The 19,517-nt window shown below is 42.0% G+C and overlaps 1 protein-coding gene across 2 annotated transcripts in view; it reads left to right on the top strand.

Moving 5' to 3' along the window:
* Positions 1–19,517, top strand: part of STK3 (serine/threonine kinase 3) — a 505,519-nt gene that overhangs the window by 471,602 nt on the left and 14,400 nt on the right. The window contains exon 14 of one of the 2 annotated variants that reach the window (XM_063606446.1): positions 5,272–5,302. The gene's annotated coding sequence lies outside the window, so the exon portion shown is untranslated. Of the gene's footprint in view, positions 1–5,271; positions 5,620–19,517 lie in introns of those variants that run through there. The other variant, XM_063606445.1, reaches the window with a different exon arrangement.

Raw genomic sequence — 19,517 nt, 5'->3', positions numbered from 1 at the left:
ACTCTTGTTATGTTTTAGCAAAGAGACTGGTGGCATTTTGCCCCTGCCCTAGAGATTTGTGGAACTTTGAACTTGAGAGAGATGATTTAGGGTATCTGGCAGAAGAAACTTCTAAGCAGCAAAGCATTCAAGAGGTGACTTGGGTGCTGTTAAAGGCATTCAGTTTTATAAGAGAAGCACAGCATAAAAGTTCAGAAAAATTGCAGCCTGACAATGCAATAGAAAAGAAAATCCCATTTTCTGAGGAGAAATTCAAGCTGGCTGCAGAAATTTGCATAAGTAACATGGAATCAAATGTCAACCACCAAGACAATGTGGAAAATGTCTCCAGGGCATGTCAGAGATCTTTGTGGCAGCCCCTCCCATCACAGGCCTGGAGGCCTAGGAGAAAAAAATGGTTTCGTGGGTTGGGCCTAGGGTCCCTCTGCTGTGTGCAGTCTAGGGATTTGGTGCCTTGTGTCCCAGCTGCTCCAGCCATGACTAAAAAGGGCCAATGTACAACTCAGGCCATGGCTTCAGAGGGTGCAAGTCCCAAGCCTTGTGGTGTTGAGCCTGCAGGTACGCAGAAGTCAAGAATTGAGGTTTGGGAACCTCAGCCTAGATTTCAGAGCATGTATGGAAACGCCTGGATGTCCAGATAGAAGTTTGCTGCTGGGGCGAGGTATTCATAGAGAACCTTTGCTAGGGCAGTGCAGAAAGGAAATGTGGAGTGGGTCCCCCATAGAGAGTCCCCACTGGGGTGCTGCCTACTGGAGCTGGGAGAAGAGGGCCACCATCCTCCAGAGCCAGAATGGTAGATCCACCAACAGCTTACACTGTGCACCTGGAAAAGCCATGCTCAACACCACCCTGTGAAAGCAGCTGGGAGGGAGGCTGCACCTTGCAAAGCCACAGGGGCAGAGCTGCCGAAGACCATGGGAGCCCACCTCTTGCATCGGCATTACCTGGATATGAGACATGGAGTCAAAGAGTAGTTTCGCTGCCCTACAAATCCTCTATACCTCTCCTTTTCATCTCTCCCTCTCCCAACCCCTGATGACCACTGATCTTTTTACTGTCTCTGTAGTTCTGCCTTTTCTAGAATGTCATATAGTTGGAATCATAAGTATGCAGCCTTTCAGACAGGCTTCTTATAGGAATACACATTTAAGTTCCCTCTATGTGTTTTCATGACTTAATAGCTCATTTCTCTTTAGCACCAAATAATATTCTATTGTCTGGATGTACCACCATTTATTTATCCATTCACCTACTGAAGGACATCATGGTTGCTTCCAAGTTTGGGCAATTATAAGTAAAGCTGCTATAAACATCATGCACAGATTTTTGCATGAACATAAGTTTTCAATTTCTTTTGGTAAATACCAAGGAGCATTATTGCTGTATTGTTTGGTAAGAGTATGTTTAGTTTTGTAAGAAACTGCCAAAATGCCTTCCAAAGTGACTGTACCATTTTACATTTCCACAGCAATGAATGAGAGTACTTGTTGCTCCACATCCTTGTCAGCATTTGGTGTTATCAGTGTCTTGAATTTTCAACATTCTAATCAATGTCTCATTGCTGTTTTAACTTGAAATTCCCTAATGACATATAATATTGAACATCTTTTCATACACTTATTTGCCACCTGTATATTTTTGGTGAGATGCTTGTTCAGATCTGTTGCCCACTTTTAAATCAGGTTGTTTGTTTTCTTAATGTTCAGTTTTAAAATTCTTGGTGTATTTTGGATAACTGCCCTTTATTAAATGCGTCTTTTGCAAATATTTTCTCCCCATCTGTGGTTTGTCTTCTCATTCTCTTGACAATGTCTTTTGCAAAGCAGAAGTCTTTAATTTTAGTAAACACCAGTTCATCAATTCTTTGTTTCATGGATTGTGGTTCTGGTGTTGCATCTAAAAGTTATTGCCAAATCCCAGGTCATCTAGATTTTCTTTCTTTCTTTTTCTTTTTTTAACTCTTCTAGTTTTATAGTTTTGGATTTTACATTTAAGCCTATGATCCATTTTGAGCTACTGTTTGTGAAGGATGTAAAGTCTTTGTCTAGTTCCATCTTTTTATATATGGATATCCAATTATTCCAGTATCATTTGTTGAAAAGACTGTCTTTTCCTCATTGCATTGCCTTTGCTCATTTGTCAAAGATTAGTTAACTATATTCATGAGGGTCTATTTATGAGCTCTCTATTCAATTCCATTGTTCTATTTGTCGATTCTCTCACCAATATCAGTCTTGATTATCGTAGATTTATAGTAAGTCTTGAAGTTAAGCAGTATCAGGTTTACTTTTTTCTTGTCCCTCAATATTGTGTTGGCTATTCTGGGTCTTTTGCCTCTCCATATAAACTTTAGAATCTCTGTTGATATTACAAAATATCTTGCAGGGACTTTTAATTTTTTTTGAATTGTGATGAATCTTTACAACAAGTTGGAAAGAACGAATATCTTGACAAGACTTTGTCTTTCTATCATCCTATTACCTTTAATCTATTTGTATCTTAACATTTAATGTATGTTTCCTATAGGCAACATATAGGTCAGTCTTGCTTTTTTATCCACTCTGACAATCTCTGCCTTTTAATTGAGATTGTTTCAACATTTATATTTAATGTATTGTTGATATGGGTAGACTTTAGTTCATCATTGTAATTTTTTTCTATTTGTCCCAGCTGTCCTTTGTTCCATTTTTCTCGATTTCTGCCTTTTTTGGATTAATACGCTTTTTTAAAAAATATTTTTATCATCTTTTTCCTTGGTTTATTAGCTATAACTCTTTGTTTTGTTATTTAGTGGCTGCTATAGGGTTTATAATATACATCTGTAACATTTTACATTCTACCTTCAAGTGATATTATAGCATTTTTATGTATAGTATAAAATCCTTTCTTCCACTTCTCCTTTTATGGGCTTTGTGGTATTGTTAGCTATACATTTTGTTTTCACATATATTGTAAACCCTACAATACAATACATTATTATTATTTTTGCTTAAAAATATAATTATATTTTAAAGGCATTTAAATGATAAGGAAAAGTTTTATACACATATATATGTAGCTACCATTTCCAATGTTCTTTATTCTGTTGTGTAGACCCGTATCTATATGTGGTATCTTTTTTTTTTCTGCCTGAAACTTCCTATAACATTTCTTATAGTGTAGACCTGCTGGAGATAAATTCTTTCAGATTTTTGTGTCTGAAGAAGTTTTTATTTCACTTTTGTTTTTGACAGATAGCTTTGCTGAGTATAGTATTCTAGATTGATACAACTGTCTCACTTGTATTTCTCCCAAGGAGAAATCTGCTGTTATCCTTATCTTTGTCCCTTTGAATGTTGTGGTCTTTTATCTCTGGATGATTTTATGATTTCTCTTTATCAATGGTTTTTGACACATTTTATTTTGATGTGCTTTTATGAAATTTTATTTTCATATGCTTTTCTTCATGTTTCTTTTACTTGGCATTCATTGAGCTTCTTGGATTTATGAGTTTATAGTATTCATTAAATTTGAAAAAAAAATTTGGACATTATTTCCTCAAATATTTTTTCAAGTCTCCTACTCCCCCTCCTCTCCCTTGGCGCTCCAATGACAGTTATATTAGGCTGTCCCACCACTGATGCTCTGTTAACATTTTTTTTTTTTTTTTTTGAGATGGAGTCTTGCTCTGTCGCCCAGGCCGAAGTGCAATGGCGTGATCTCAGCTCAGTGCAACCTCTGCCTCCCAGGTTCAAGCAATTCTCCCTCCTCAGCCTCCTGAGTAGCTGGGATTACAGGCACCCATGATCATGCCTGGCTAATTTTTGTATTTTTGTGGAGATGGGGTTTCACCATGTTGGCCAGGCTGGTCTTGAACTCCTGACCTCAGGTGATTAGCCCACCTTGGCTTCCCAAAGTGCTGGGATTACAGGTGTGAGCAGCCACCATGCTTGGACAGCTCTGTTAACTTTTGAAGCTATTTCTTCTCTCTGCGTTTCATTTTAGGTAGTTTCTATACCTCGATCTTCAAGTCCAATGAATCTTTTCTCTCCTGAAATGCCTAGTCTGCCATCAGTTCCATCCAGTGTATTTTAATCTCAGGCATTGTAGTTTTCATCTCTAGAAATTCAATTTGGATCTTTTATATTTTCCACATTTCTATTTAACTTTTTGAAATATAGAAGAACTCAAAATAAAAACTATTTTGGTGTCCTGCTCTGCTAATTCCAACATCTGTGTCAGTCTGGGGATGGTTTCTACTGATTAATTATTTTCCTCATTATAGGTTGTGTTTTCCTGCCTCTTTCCATGCCTGGTTCAGAACAGACACTATTTCCAGTCCTATGTGAACATCAGATACTGTTCCCTCTAATATTTTCAGACGATTCTTCCTCCAGCCTTTAGGTGGCTCTTTTTTGGACCGCCTTTCCCTAGATGACATCACTCCAATTTCTTCCAAATCCTGTATCTGGTGTCCAATATTTTGAAAGGGTCTCTTCCTCACTGGCAAAGCCTGAGGCTTACCAAAAGCAGAAAAGGGGAGTAAAAAGTGTGACTCCTACTAAGATGAAATGGAGAAAAGCACTCAATAGTTACCTGATGCCTTCAGTGTGTTACATGCAAACGAGTGGTTTTGGTATTTGGGAAAGGCAGGTTAAAGAGGCTGCTTTATTTATTTCTTCTCAATGAATATGGGATCATCTTTCCATGATTAAAGTCAAGAGGACCTGCAGTATTTGGGACATACATTGCTAGATTAAGCATACATAGATCTCAAACCACTTCAGGCTCAGTAGATTGCAATCTTTTGTTTTGTTTTAAGCTAAATTGGCCTATTTCCACACTCTCAGAGACACCTAGGATTTTCAGCTGTAACATTCTGTGCTTCTAAGGGTCTCAAAATATTTGATAGATGTTTTATTTTATACCTCCTTTATAACCTTGGAGATAGAATTCAAGCTTTCACCTGCCTTGCAACATTACTATAGGTGATGGGATTAGCACCACAAGGTGAGAATTTGGAGAGTCCCATATTTTCTACTCATGGCTCCTGTGCTCCAGCCATGTATTGCCTTTTCCATCTGAGTTTGCCCAACCCACTCTAAAAAATAAACCCAGGCCATTTGCCAAGGGGATTAAAAGGCACTGGGCAGCAAGGATGCCTAAACCATGCAGAATGTATTGTCCCCTCCTTCTCCTTCCCAGGCTCTTAGGCTTTCCTGGCAGCCTGACTTTGTGGAGATTCTCAGAGTTTTGCTATAGGTAAATGTTTGTATTTCTTTTGCATTGCAGATACAGGGAGCCAAGGATGGAAGGATTCCAGGTGAGGAGGACTGCAGCATTGAAAAACATGGTAGAATTTAGGTAAAATTTATCTTCAGATGAAAACAGTACCTTCCTAAGGACTTGTCAGATGATAGTTTGCAAAACAATTATGTTTTCTTCAGTGGCCTGGGGCAGTATCCACATGTGGTTTTTATGGTTCTGGAGTTCCACATGGCCCAGTCTCTTTCCAAAATCACATTCAAATAAATGCACTTCAGAAACTAAAAGTAATTTTAGTAACCATCCTTTCATTGTATCTCTTAAATATGGGGAATCCTGTGTATAATCCTAGGCAACATGGTGTGTAATAAATAATATAATAATGATAATAAATTTTGACTCCTTTTAAATTCTCTCATACTCCAAAGCTGCCCCATAGCATCTACACCTCTCAATCTGCTCTAAAACTTTCCCTGACATTCATTGTGAGGGTCTTTCCTCATCCATGATTTTCTCCACTATCACTATTTTCTACCTTGCTACCGCAGCAGAGAATGCCACAGGAGTTACCACACCTCCCAGGCTGCACTAGGAAAGCTGGGAGACCTTGAAGCTTCATACTTCCTTTGCTCTCCACAGAGGGAAGCTGGGAGGACCTCTGGGAATTGTATTTTTCCCTTGCTCTGAGTGCTTTTCTTGCAAGTCAGTGCAAGAAAGAATTACTAATAATTAAAGCTTTTCTCCCTTATATATTTAATCAATAATGGAAAATGCATTTGAGAAAGCTTCCAAGTGAACCCCTGGGGTCAGCAATAGTGATAAGAAATGGCCTAAGAGGCTGGGTGGGATCATTAATTGCCAGCCCAGTGGGTGGCCAGAGCTTCCAAAAGGCAGATCTTTAAGGGAAGACTTGGGGGATGGCTTTGGTCAAGGCAGAAGTAGAAATGTGTGGTCCAGACTCCCTGGCACCCCTTTAGGAAAATTCAGGCTTGCTTGTAGGTCTCTTACAAATGCTTCAGTGGCACCTGGAGTGGTTTGGACCTAGGGGACAGACAGGACATGTTGATGAGGCATTACACAGTGGCTAGGGATGGCCAGATGCTTACAGGTGGGCTGAGGATAGGAGCTTGGAGATCAGAGAGAGGCAGTGTGGATCAGGGAAGCCGACTGTCAGCAATGGGGGCAACTAGTAAGTGGTCATTGTCTATAAATCTAGAAGGCAGCACTGGGGCACTAAGGTCCCAGTAGCTGGGACTTAAAGGCAATACTGGAAAGATCAGGGTGAATATTTTGTCCTAGAGGAATGGAGATCCTGGTCGTGAGCAGCACCTGATGAAGAGGAATTAGATAAGGATGCAGTTATCAGAAATGAGACCTAAATCAAGGTGACCGGCCACAGGGAACAAGACAAAGCCTTATTGTTAGACTCAAGAGATAAGATCAGTCCTGGACTATCAGAAAACTCAGGCAAATGAGCCCTTGAAGTACAAAGTATAAGCACCCAAGGTGCCTTTTAGGAGAGGTTGCTGGACACTGGTTAGAGCATGGGGTAAATGAGAATCCTGGCTCTTTGACCTCCCCTCCACCTGTGAAACGTTACCTAATCTCTCCCAGTCCAGTTTCCTTATCTCTTAAAGGGTGTCAGTAATTCCTACCTACGGAGTAGTTATAGACATTCTGATACTCGGTAATGCAGAATGGGGTTGGAAAACCTGTCAGCTCTTAATACTACGCTTGATACTACCAAGTGGGATTTCATTCTCCAGAGCACTTTATCCTACTGAGCTGGCCTTGATGCTACAGAGCAGGGTCGTAAAACACATCGGCTCCTCTCCTCCTCCTCCCACACCGCCACTGTCATCATCATGTCTCATCCACCCATTCAGATCAGGAATGGCCCCAGAGCCTGGGTGTGGATTCTGCAGATGAGTGTTGGGGACATGCTGGCATGACATGCACACACATGTACAAACACGATGGCCCCAAATTACTCAAATTTGTTTGTCAGTCAGTCGTTTGGCACTGGAAATCCCTGTCCATAAAAGCGATATTATGAACAATGGTTTGGTTGCCAGACTGGCCCACAGTGCCTTTCTTGCTCAGGGTAAAGAGGGTAAGCATAGCGCCACATGAGGTGGGGACTCCATCTGCATTCTTGCTTTTAGAGCCAACATTTAGAGGGAGGACTTGATACAGGGAAGTTGTGGGAATCCACCCGGAGCTAAGGGGAGCTCTAAAAGCCACACAAAAGCTCTCCCAGGCCCACACCTCTCTTGGTTCCATACTGTGACCAGCTCCTGGTGAGCTGCAATAAGACTCCCAAAGTGGAAGCCCAGATTTTCCAGGATTGAGAGTGGCGGATAAGGGAGTGTCTGAACCTTCCTTGCTGGTATCCATTATCCTCTCTCTTCTCCACTGCTCCTGCAGAAGCTGCTTCAGTGAGTGAGAGCATCTGTTCCTGCCATTTGCCAGCTGTTGTAAGAGAATTAAAAGTCTCGTCTGAGGCTATGATAACAATTTAATGATGAGCCTGTGAATTAGGGCATAACAGCAGAATTGCCGCTTCATTTTCAGGCTTTGATTAGTGGAGCTGACTTTATCCTGCCTGACCACGCAATGAGCCATACAATGCTCCTCTGTGGATGAGGCAGGTGAAATTCTCCAGGAGGGGGGCAGGAGGAGGAAAAGCAATATCAAACTTGATCAGGTGATACTGAACCAGAGGAGAGGTAACAGAATCTGATGCTCAGATGAAATGGGATCTGCAGCAATATCCAACTCATCACGAGTTGTTGGAGAAAGAGGAGGTTTAAATTAATGGATTTTTTAGACAACTGAAAGCAAATGCTTTTTCCCAAAAATGGAAACTTCTAAAAGCACATTCATCATTGTTCCATGCTGTAATGGAGTTGTATCCTGAGGAGCTTTTGAGGCATGTAAGGCTATTTGCCCTGGCACTAGATGACCCCCTCCTAATATGTTTTTCTATTTGGGGACTGTTCTCTCTCACTCTCTCACTGTCTTTTGCTGCCAGCTACCACTTCTCAGTGTATCATCTCTCAGCATTTCCTCACTCTGCTTGCTTGTCTTTTTAACTCTGCAGGAACTGAAGGTTACCAGGGAAAACCAGAAAATCAACCTGCTAGAGCATAACCTTACATCTCACTGGATTCTAAGGCAATTGAGTTGGATTAAGGTGGATCTTCACCTTTATTTCCCCTATATTTATTTATTTCCCCTCTATTTGCTATCACTGCCACCCATATTCTCAAAACACACAGACACACACACACACACACACATTCATTGAAGACCAAGGCCCTGACTCATATCCTTTTTCTGCATCTCTAAACCTGCCATTACTGCCTTTAGATCTAACCCACCAGGGTTCCTACCCTGGGCCCCATTTTTTAGAGGACCCTGCTCTCTAAGAGACAAGAAATCTAAGGGGCCAAGGGAAGGGTCTCACAGAGAGCCCATGCCCCCTCTTTCAAGACTATGTTCTGGGTACCTAGGACCTTGAAAGTGCCTGCCCATATGGCCCTGAGCCCACTTCCAGGGCCTCCTCCATGGGTCTGTCCTCCAGAAGGTGAGCAGCGCTACTGGTGTGTGCACTCCTAGAGGCATCCAAGTAGCTACTGGTTGGGAAGGTGTGAGTGGAGCTTGGATGTTCAAGCCCATCCCACCTGCCCTGTCCTCCTTGTTCCACATCTCAGAATAGATCGGGGTGGGTGTGGGAAAAGAAGGCAGGCACCTCCATTTGAACTCTTGCAGAGGCCACACCAATCTTAGGGGCGGACTGAATCTCCATTCAGTTCTGGGACATGTCAATGCCTCCGTGGATGGTCCATTCAACACACTACCAGCCTTATGAGTTCTTGACTTGCTCAATTCTAAGCACCTTCACCTGCACTCCAGATCTTAGCATTGCACTCCAGAACTTCACAAGTAGTCCTGAATTCACTAGTATTAAGTATATCAAATATAATTTTCTGACTCAGATCATTCCCCTTCCAGCATCTGTCATGTTAGAGACACTAACCTAGGAATCTAGGCCTCTCTTCCTTTCAAAATCTGGACCCTCCCTCTTTTTCCCTCCCATCCCTGTAGCTCTACCCTTTGGGGACACCAGCTGCTCCTTCTGTGATATCCAACTTCACCTCTTTGATGAGCTTAGAGACCTTGAAACCACAAAGGCCTCTATAAGGAATATCTGTAAGATAAGGAATATCTGTAAGATAGCTTCTCTTCTCTACCTAAAATGACACAAAAATCCAAGAAAGAGAGAGCAGCATAAAGGTAAGGAAGAAATCCTTTTCACATCTCCACAGATCTTTGAAAGGCCACCCAACCACCTGTGGGCTCTCCCTTGTTCAGAGGGTTTCCACTTGTGGTTCAGTCTATTTGGACATCCTGCTCCATTTCTCAGCTCTGCACCCCCCACCTTTCATTACTTAGAGCAAGCCTCTGCGACCTCTCTTCTTGAGTGTCATGGAAGTGCCTGATCTGACCTTTGCTCTTTAAGCCCATGCTTCCTGCTGCACAAGACACAAATCGTGTTGCCTCATCCTCTTGCTTAAACCCTTTCTGTGCCCTCCCCATGCAGAAGAGGGCCCCCACTCCCTGGTAGGGGTGTCAGGTCATCCATGACCTGGCCTTTCCATGTCTCCAGCTTCATCTTCCATCATTCCCAGCCCCTGCAACATCAAATCATACATGATGGTCCTCCCATACCAATCATGCCAATAAATGCTTTCGTAACTTTGTTCATGCTATTCCTCCACCTGGACTGTCCTTGCCACCATCCCACCCCTTCAGTTCCCACCCCCTTCACATGCCTACTGTCCCATGACATAGCTCAAGTATTATACCTTCCAACCCTGCTCTCACCTCCTTGCAAAGGCTATGCTGGTGCCCCTCTACTGGGCTCCCACAGAGCTGGTTAAGCCCCTCTGTCTTAGAATGTCCCATATTGCACTGAAATTATCCACTGAAGTATTTTTATGTGCTTTTAAGTGCCTTGAGAGTCCCCACTGCACAAAGCACTCAATATATGTCTGCTGAACCAATCTGAACTGAGAAAAGCAGGTGTATTTCTGTGATACTTATTTCCTTACTAATGACTCACTCAAGTAAAGATACTCATCTAGAGGTCTATTTGCTTGTTTCTGGGTTTTTCTATGGCTGCTGCTTCTATGGCTGAAGTCTAAATGCTAGTTGATCCATCTCAATCAGTTAATCATTATGCATTTATTGAGTATCTACTATGTGCTGAGCATTGTGAACAATTACAATCAGAAGGACAAAACATAGTCCTTGCCTTTAAGGAGATTGTAACTTTGACAATTTTCCTGGAAATTAAAAATAATATAATTTGCAACAGAGCATTTTTAATAGGAAGGACATAAAAATTTCTTTTCCTTTTTACTATATAAAAATGTTTGATTATCAGCTCACCCAAGGTTCCCAACCACAGGGGTCTAGGTTTTGTTCAGCAGCCATGGTCTGCTTGAGAGGCCTGAGAAAAATCAAATAAAGACAAAGTACTGTAGGGCACTGTATATTTTTGGGCAATAAAAAGGCTCTAGAAGTTAGAAAGCAACTACAGACCAAAGCGGGGAAAGGTGAGGACCTGTTTTTTAGTGTTTTTTTTTTTTTTTTTAATTTGGATAAAAACCTGGAGTGACCTCCTGGATTATGTGGAACAAGTTTGCTTCCATAGCAGCGAGTTTTGTAGCCCTATGTCATTTGTTCTTAAACAGGGGTGATTTTGTCCCCCAGGGGATATTTGGCAACGCCTGGAGATGTTTTTGGCTGTCACAATCTGGGAGGGGGCATCTGTCCAACGGATGGAGGCCAGAGATGCTGCTAAACATCCTACAATGACCAGGACAGCCCCCATGACAAAGAATCCTTCAGCCCAAAATGCCAATAGGGCCAGTGTTGAGAAACCCTGCCCTGTGTTACAGGATGGGACTGACACTAGCTGCATTCCAGCATCCCACAAAAATAACCAAATGCAATAATGGCTCTTGACAGTCACAAGCTTAACCCCTGGGTGCCTCTGACTCATGCATAAGGACGAAGCTGAGACTTTGACAGAGGCCGGAACAGAGCACTCTTGGATGATTTTTATGCTATAATTAGTTTTAAAATATTCTTACCTTTCTCTCCCTTCCTTGCTCCCAGCTGCATTTCTTTATCTTAAAAGAAGGAAGTTAAATAAACAAGAACAACTCCCAAAAGATCCTTTATTTTTATCACTGGCGTTTTTCCCCTTTTTTCTTTGCCCATGAGGTAAAACACAAAATAATGGAGAAAGAACATCATCAAGGCTGCTGCTAAGATTAGTGGTGGCTCCTGGAGCCTACTCAGAGAGTCAAACACCGCAAACACAGTTGCAGTGCACAGATGGAATATGATCATCATAATTTGTTCATTGTGCTTTCCCCCCAGGGGTATTTCTGGGTTATTTATTTATTTAAACACAGTGGTATATGTTTGAAGTAAGAATATCGCAATCCATATTGTTCTCTTTTCCCCTGTGAGGGTCATGTTTCTTCTGTCAATAACGCAGGCTCTGTTTTCCTTGAGCCCCAAATTACACTTCCTCATAAGAAATGAAAATGCCGCAATTTCCTTGAGGTCTTTATTCCACATGATTCTGCTAATGACTAGGGTAAAATTGAGAAGTTCAGGAAAAGGAAATCTCTCCTTCCATCAAAGTGGGTAAACAAACTAAGGGAAAACAAGAAACTAAATTATGTAGAGGGTTTAAAACATGTCCCATAAATCTGGAGGCTAGCCGAGAACCCCAATGGGACCTCCTTGCCTGTCCACCCAAATAGCCCCACAAGCTACACTCAGCACCTGTTACATGGGCCCAGAAATATGTGTGTCTGTCTGTGTCTGTGTGTGTGTGTGTGTGTGTGTGTGTGTGGTGAGGGGATACTGCAGATCAGAGATCAGGAAAATGGTCAAAGGGTTTTGTCAGCATTGCCACGATGACAAAACCTTTTATCTTGGCCACAGCTGACAAAACCCTTTCACCAGCTTGCTGTGGATTTTGTTTCCCAGCATTGGAAAGATGTAGTGCAAATGCTATCAACCTCAGTAGTATCATCTCACCTTGTGTCTCCTTCCCCTGCAGGCTTATCTGTACCCATCTACTTGGGATATTTCACATCAGCACACTAGTTCACATCTCTAAGCCCTTGTGTAAAATGTCCCATCAGTCTGAAACACTTTCTATATCTGTCCATCTGGGAGAATGCCTATTGACCTTCAAAAGCTTGCTAAGACAACACTTCTATGAACAATTTCCTAATTTACAATACCCTCCCCTTCCCCCACACACATTTCTGTGTCCATTTAACAGGTGTTATTGGTGCCTCACTCATCTCCCCTGGGACTACCCCAGAAACCATCTGAAGACCAAGTGAGCAATTCCTGTCCCTGTCTATGGCTTCATTTCTCAAGCATTTCTGTCTTGACTTGAGGGCTTTCTCTGACCACAGGAGCATGTCATCTCTACATGGGTTAGGCAAAAGTGCCAGGGAGTTAATGTCTCAGAAGCAACTTTTAACCAATGAGGGACAGGAATTCTTTGATAAACACCCCAGCTTCCTTGCTCCACAATGGGACAATTCCAAAGGCTGCCCTCCACGTGTCTCAGAGGGCTGTCAGTGGGACTGAGCCCCAGTTGCCCACAGTGTTCACCTACTGATCAATACACTCCCGATTGGCTTCTGCTTCCTCACTGTTTCACTTTCTCACTCCCTCATTGTGCTTCCTTGGATCACCTCTCAAATAAATGAATGGCATCCACATCCCTATTTCAGGGTCTACTTTTGGGGGAAATCTGTACAAACATCCATGATCGCTCTGTGTTCTATCTGCTTCTGTGTGTCTAGGATACCTCCTTTGAGAATAGGCCCTATTTGTTACTCATTTTTATTTATCTCCAGTGCCTAAAACACAGTGGACTCTCTGTAAATGCTTATTGAAGTGAACCAAAGGGGAGACTGAGAAACATAGGGGACCATCCGCAGAAGACCTGTAGGGGTGAACCATTGAGCACAGGGATAAAGAGGAGAAAGAAGTTATTTACAGAAACTGTTGTGAGGGAAAACCGGATTAATTAATGGGGATTGAATAACTCTCAGAAACAGCAATTAGAAAATGCATCTGCAGAGGGGAATTTGTCAAAGCAGACAATAATGTGATAAATGAGTGAAAAGTGGACTGCGGAGTGGGATAGTGTCCACACTGGGATTTCAGTGCCTAAGGAGAGGGGATTTCCAGCTGAACCAAAGATGTGGACTGGACTAAACAGAGTCAGGGTGAAGGGGTGACTTGGCTTCTTCTGAGGACAAAACTCCTTGGGATGGTTGAGCCCCAGATTGATGTATCAAATGACACCAAGGTTTAGCCACTCAAGGCTTGCCACCTACTTGCATATACTTGCTGCTTAGCACTGAATGTTAACATGGTGGGGGAAAACCCACTATTATTTGCTGTCTAAATAGCTAAGCATATGCTGGGCTGCAGACCCATTGTGAAGGAGTCAGTGGAGACAAGATAGGGGAGAAAGACTATGCTTTGAGACAATGTGCCGCACGTTTCCCGAGGGAGGAAGCAGACAGCCCCAGGAGCAGAAGGCTGGGTGTCTTTCTGGATATCGTACATTGTTTCATCACAATGCTACATCTTTCCTAATTTTTTCTCTTTGCATCCTTCAATTTCTTCCATTTGTGATGATGTAATCCTAATGAAAAGCCTCAGCTGATGTGAATGGACAGGTGATGTGAAACACAGTATTCAATTCCACAAATGTTTATTGACAGCCTACTAGGGCCAGGCCCTGCATCAAAGACTAAGCTTGAAGTGAGTAAACATAGAATCCTTGCCACTATTTTGTAGAACCATATTTGTAATCCTGCTAAATATACTATCTATCTATCTATCTATCTATCTATCTATCTATCTACCTATCTATCTATCTAATAGCACATTTTCCAGACGAGAAGGGCACTGTTAATTCCACAGAGGGGACGGGACAAGGACAGCTTTAGAGGCAGAATGAGGTTGGAGCCAACTTTTGAAGCAAAGCAGAAATTTCTTCAGGAAGTGAAGACAGAGCAGGCATTCCAGATATTCATTCATTTGTTCATTTGGTCACTTTCTTTACTGGACATTTATTGAGTTGCTATGGTGTGGCAGGTATTGGGGCAACAATAGTGAATAACAGTCCTGCCATTTAGGGAATGCAGAGTCCAGTGTTAGAAGCTGGCAAGAGCCAGGCCATGACCACACAGTGGGAGAAGAGCAACAATGAGTAGCTGGCATGATGTATGTGGCCCTCTTTATGGCCCCGCATGCTTCCAGCCTGGAAAACATTTGTAGGGGTGAGTCAAGGATGGTGTCCTAAGGGAGATGACATCCCAGCTGAGAACTAAAGGTTGAGTAGGCATTGTCCATGTGAGACTAAAGCAGAATATTCTAGGCAAAAGGGCCTTTTCATGCAAAGGCTGAAGAATGAAGAGGCCCATTTAGGAGGATAGTGAGAGATGAGGCTGGAGAGGTAAGCTGGGATGAGGTCATGAGGGCCGTTTGAAGGAATCTGGACTTTATTCCTATGGCAAGGGGAAATTATTAGAAGCCTTAAGCATGGGCATGCCATGTTCAGGCTTGCATTTTAGAAAGATCATTCTGGCTACTGAGTAGAGATGGTTTGCAGGGGAGAAGGAAGACCAGTTCAAAGGTGGCGGCAGTAATTCAGGTGAGAAATGATGAGGGCCTAGGAATGGGTGGTAACAGTAGGCAGGGATGGAGAGAAATGACCCAAGTAGCACTTGCACATGCCCATAGGCACCAAAGAATGCAGTGGAGCTGAGAGATCCCACGTAAGGTGGTCATAGCCCAGAGTAGAGAGCAGAAATGGATGGGAACCGAGGCTGGAGCCAAATGTTGGGACCTCTAATGCTACACTAAGAAGTTTGGAATTCACTCCAGAGGCAACAGTAAGCCATTGAAGGCTTGAAGGAAAAGAAGATATTAATTCCGATATCCCAAAAGGGTAGATTCGCAACAGAAGAAACAGTTGCCATTTTGGTTAATGTAACAGTCTAGGTGCAAAACTTGAGCCAAGTTGTTGACTCTCTCAGCCTATCAGATGATATCTCTACCTCAACTGTAATGTGGACATAGTAGTCTTTAAAATGGGTAAAATGGGTAAAAATCTATTTTATAAGACTAAAGAGGATTATGAAGGTTCATGAGTTAATATGTAAAATGATTAGGATCATGTCTGATACATAGTCTATTAATCAGAGTTCTCTGGAGAAACAGAACCAACAGGCTATGTCTATATATGGTTTTGGCTCTATGGAGGCTGAAAACTCTCAAGAGGGACCATCTGCACACTGGAGACCTGGGAAAGTTGGTGGTGTCATTCAAAGGCCTGAAAGCTGGAGGGCAGGTGGTGTAGTTTCCAGTCCAGACCTGAAGGCCTGAGAACCAAGAGCACTATGTCCCAGCTCAAGCAGCCCGGCCAAGAGCATATTTGATCTTCCTCCTTTTTGTTCTATTCAGTCCCTCAACAGATGAGATGTGACCCACCCACATTAAGGAGGGCCATCTGCTTTACCAATTCAAATGTTCATCTCTTCCGCAAACACTCCCTAGATAGATACACCCTGGAATGATGTTTAACTGTGCCCCAGTCTGAGTATCCTGTGGCCCAGTCAAGTTGATGCATTAAATTAACCTTCACACATAGTAAACATTTGGTGTTAGCTTTATTTGTTTACTAATTGTCATGAGAATTAAATTAAATGGTGTATATAAAATTCTCAGAAGTGATGGTCCATACACATTAATCAATAAATAATAAGTATTGCTATTAGTTTTTTTATTTTGTTATTAGTGCTTAGGTTATGAAGTTGGGCTATGACCCTGGAGAGCCAAGAGGAGTGAATCACGTCAGCAATGTCATGCTGAATATAAATCTTGATTTAAAAACACTCCCCAAAAATAAAAGAGAGAGAAGGGCTCTCTTTTCATTATATCAGGGCAGTTGGATGTAAGAAAGCTGGCGAATTTATTCTGAAATATTATGATAAGATTAAGAAAAATGGGCATATGGTGAGAATTATTTGTTAGGTTTCAAACATCTCAAATTCCTATATTTGAGTATCCTAAAAAAAATTGTATGCACAGATTGTATTGTCAGTACAAATATTTGCAAAAGTGAGTTACTTCATTCCAGACTAGATTCTTTTTGTTATATGAAAGTTTCAGAGCTTGCCCTTTCTAGGTCAGTGAGACATAAAATTGGCTGATTTTTTTTTCCTTTACCTACACACAGAAGGGTGTTTACCCTAAAAATCAAACAAAGCAGAAAATGTGCAGTATTTGAAATCTTTGGCTCCACACAGGGAGAGCCTCTGACAGCAGCTCTGCAGCCGGCCTTAGGAATTGCCACCATGCTGTGGAAGTCTGCACCTTCCAGAGTGATGCAAGGACTGTGACCCAGGTTTTGGCATATTCCTCACCAAAGACCGTGTTAGAGAGACGAGCCAGGGTAAGCTCTCATCTCCTGCACAAAATATGCAAACGCACAAGAATGAGACCTTCTCTTGCATTGTGTCAGAACAGCAGGAATTTTTACAAGACAATTTTGAAGGCTATAGCTGGGCACAGTGTTGAAAACCCCCCACAGGACCGATTGCAGAGTGAACACCCTGATCAAGATGGTGTCTTAAACTCCATGAACTTCCCCTGTGGGTAACAAAGCAATAAGTAATACTTGTGCAACCCTGTGAAATTATTTTCCTTTCTACGCTCCCTGGTTACTCATGTTCTCTGTACACTCGAGAACAAAATGGTGACCATTAGGCTGTGTTTACTCAGCAAGTGCTGGTGTCCTTAGGAGCCTTTCTAGCCCAATAGTCTGTGATTTTGAGAGCTGGCTCCAAACTGGCCCCAGGAAGGATCTTATTACTTTTCCAAAACACTGGAAATCATCATTTGGACACAAAAGTTAGAAGCTGCCTCAATCATCCAGTTAAAAGCAAACAGCTATGTGGTTAGGAAAGAGGTTGATTTCCCATTGCTTCCTCTGTATTGTGGTCTGTACAAGAACTTGGTACCACCTAAATCTATTGAGATCCACACTGAATAAATAGGATGAGTTTTTAAATATGTCAATTTTTTGACCCTAGACTTGTCAATGCAATATCAACCTCACATAACTTGATACTAAGATTATCTGGGGCCAGGTGCGGTGGCTCACGCCTGTAATCCCAGCACTTTGGAAGGCCAAGGCAGGAGGATCCCTTGAGCCCAGTAGTTCAAGACCAGCCTGGGCAACACAGTGAGACCCTGTCTCAATAATAAATAGATAGACAGATGATAGATAGATAGATAGGTAGATAGATAGATAATCTGGGTATATGCACTCTTGTTCCCTCCGCTCCCCCCCCCCCCGCCCCGCTTTCTCTTTCTCTTCTGTTTTGGAAATGACGGTTTTGAATTTAAATGAGATAGAGGAAAGATGAGTGAGAACAAGACATTTGGAGTACCCACAACCAACGTGAAGTTTCTGAGTTCATATTCCCTCTTCATGCCCCATTCAGATTGATTCATGAGCACACAGAAGCCTGCTGACCATATCCACAGTGCATCTAAAACCACATTTGAATGGCATTTCTTGCTGTGGTTTTGTTTGTCTGTTTGAGACAGGGTCTTGCTCTGTCATTTAAGTTGGAGTGCAGTGGCACAATCACAGCTCAACTGCAACCTCGAACTCCCGGACTCAAGAAATCCTCCTGCCCTAGCCTCCCAAAGAAGTAGCTAGGACTACAAGTGCATGCGTCACCATGCCCAGCTAATTTTTGCATTTTTTGTAGAGACAGGTCTCACCATGTTGCCCAGGCTGATCTTGAACTCCTGGCCTCAGGTAATCCACCTGCCTAAGCCTCCCAAAGCACTGGGATTACAGGGTGAGCCATTGCATCTGGCCTGCTCCAATTTCTTTACATTTTGTTTCCTCAGTGATTTATGGACTGAGCCTCTCAGGGTGGCTTACAGGATTCAAGAGAAAGCAAATCTATGATTTAGTTAAGATATTGATTCCGTAGAGTAAATCAGACTGGCAATAAAAGAGAGAAAAAAATGTAGGATGTTGTTGGTTGGTGAGGAGGAGTTGTGCTGTTGGACTTTATTGTGAGGATTCCATTCAAACATACTCCAGTGCACTGGCAGTGAGTTTTGTGTCAATTCTATTATCCCTCATCATGTAATTGTGGATAAGTAATTTAAATGGAAACATCTTGGGCTGGACAGAGAATGGTTTTTGGAGTCAGACAGATCTGAGTTTAAATCCTGGCTCTCCTACTTAAATAGAGAGTGATCTTGGGCAGGTTAATTACCCTCTCTGAGCCAGTTTCCTCATCAGTCAAATGGAGAGGGTAATCTTACCTCATACATTTTATGAAGGATAAAAGAGATGATGTATGTGAAATGCCTTTCACTTCCTCCTGTTTTCTTTTTCCAGCTTTGAAAAATCGATTATACCTACCAACTATTTGTCCAACAGCCTCTTGGGAAGATTAGTTATTACCTAGAAACCAGCTTTAGTGAGTAAAATAAATTAGTTCACAAAATCATGGCGATTAAAAATTAAGTAGTGCAAATGCCCAGGGTCCTGAGGAGTGGGTGACAGTCCCTGTATTTTGTGAAATGCATTTTGATAGGGAAAGGTTTGAGGACAAGTAAGATGTGTTTAAGAGTGATTTTTGTAGCACTTGCTTTCAGGTACTAGGTCAAATTTTCTGATTTCTAAGGCTTCACGATTATACATGAGAGCAGATATTCAAATACAGTAACTTTGGGGAACTGTGTCATAAAACACATATGTTACCAAATTAAAATTTCTTATTTGGCATTATTCCATAGAGAATCCTTAATTATTTGGTTCAATGATCTCTGTGTACCAAAGAAACAATATGTGTGCATGTGCATTTATGGAGAGAGAGAGCTCTGTTTGTAGTGAATTTCACAAATGCCTTAAAATTAGATAAACTTTTAAAAAAATCCAAGTTACCTTTTCACAGACACAATTACAGGTGTACAAATGTTTTAGTAGAGTCCAAGAAATTTTGCAGTACTTTTCTTTCTCTTTTCATCAAGGACCAAGACTATAACAATTTTTCTTCTACTGAAGATTAATATTTCAAAGGATTTCTCTTCAAGGGTAAAGCTCACAGAAA

This window comes from Pan paniscus, chromosome 7, assembly GCF_029289425.2.
Source record: "Pan paniscus chromosome 7, NHGRI_mPanPan1-v2.0_pri, whole genome shotgun sequence".
In the NCBI taxonomy this organism is placed as follows: domain Eukaryota; kingdom Metazoa; phylum Chordata; class Mammalia; order Primates; family Hominidae; genus Pan; species Pan paniscus.
The sequence above is the reverse complement of the archived record's forward strand: the minus strand, read 5'-3'. Positions and strand labels throughout refer to the sequence as shown.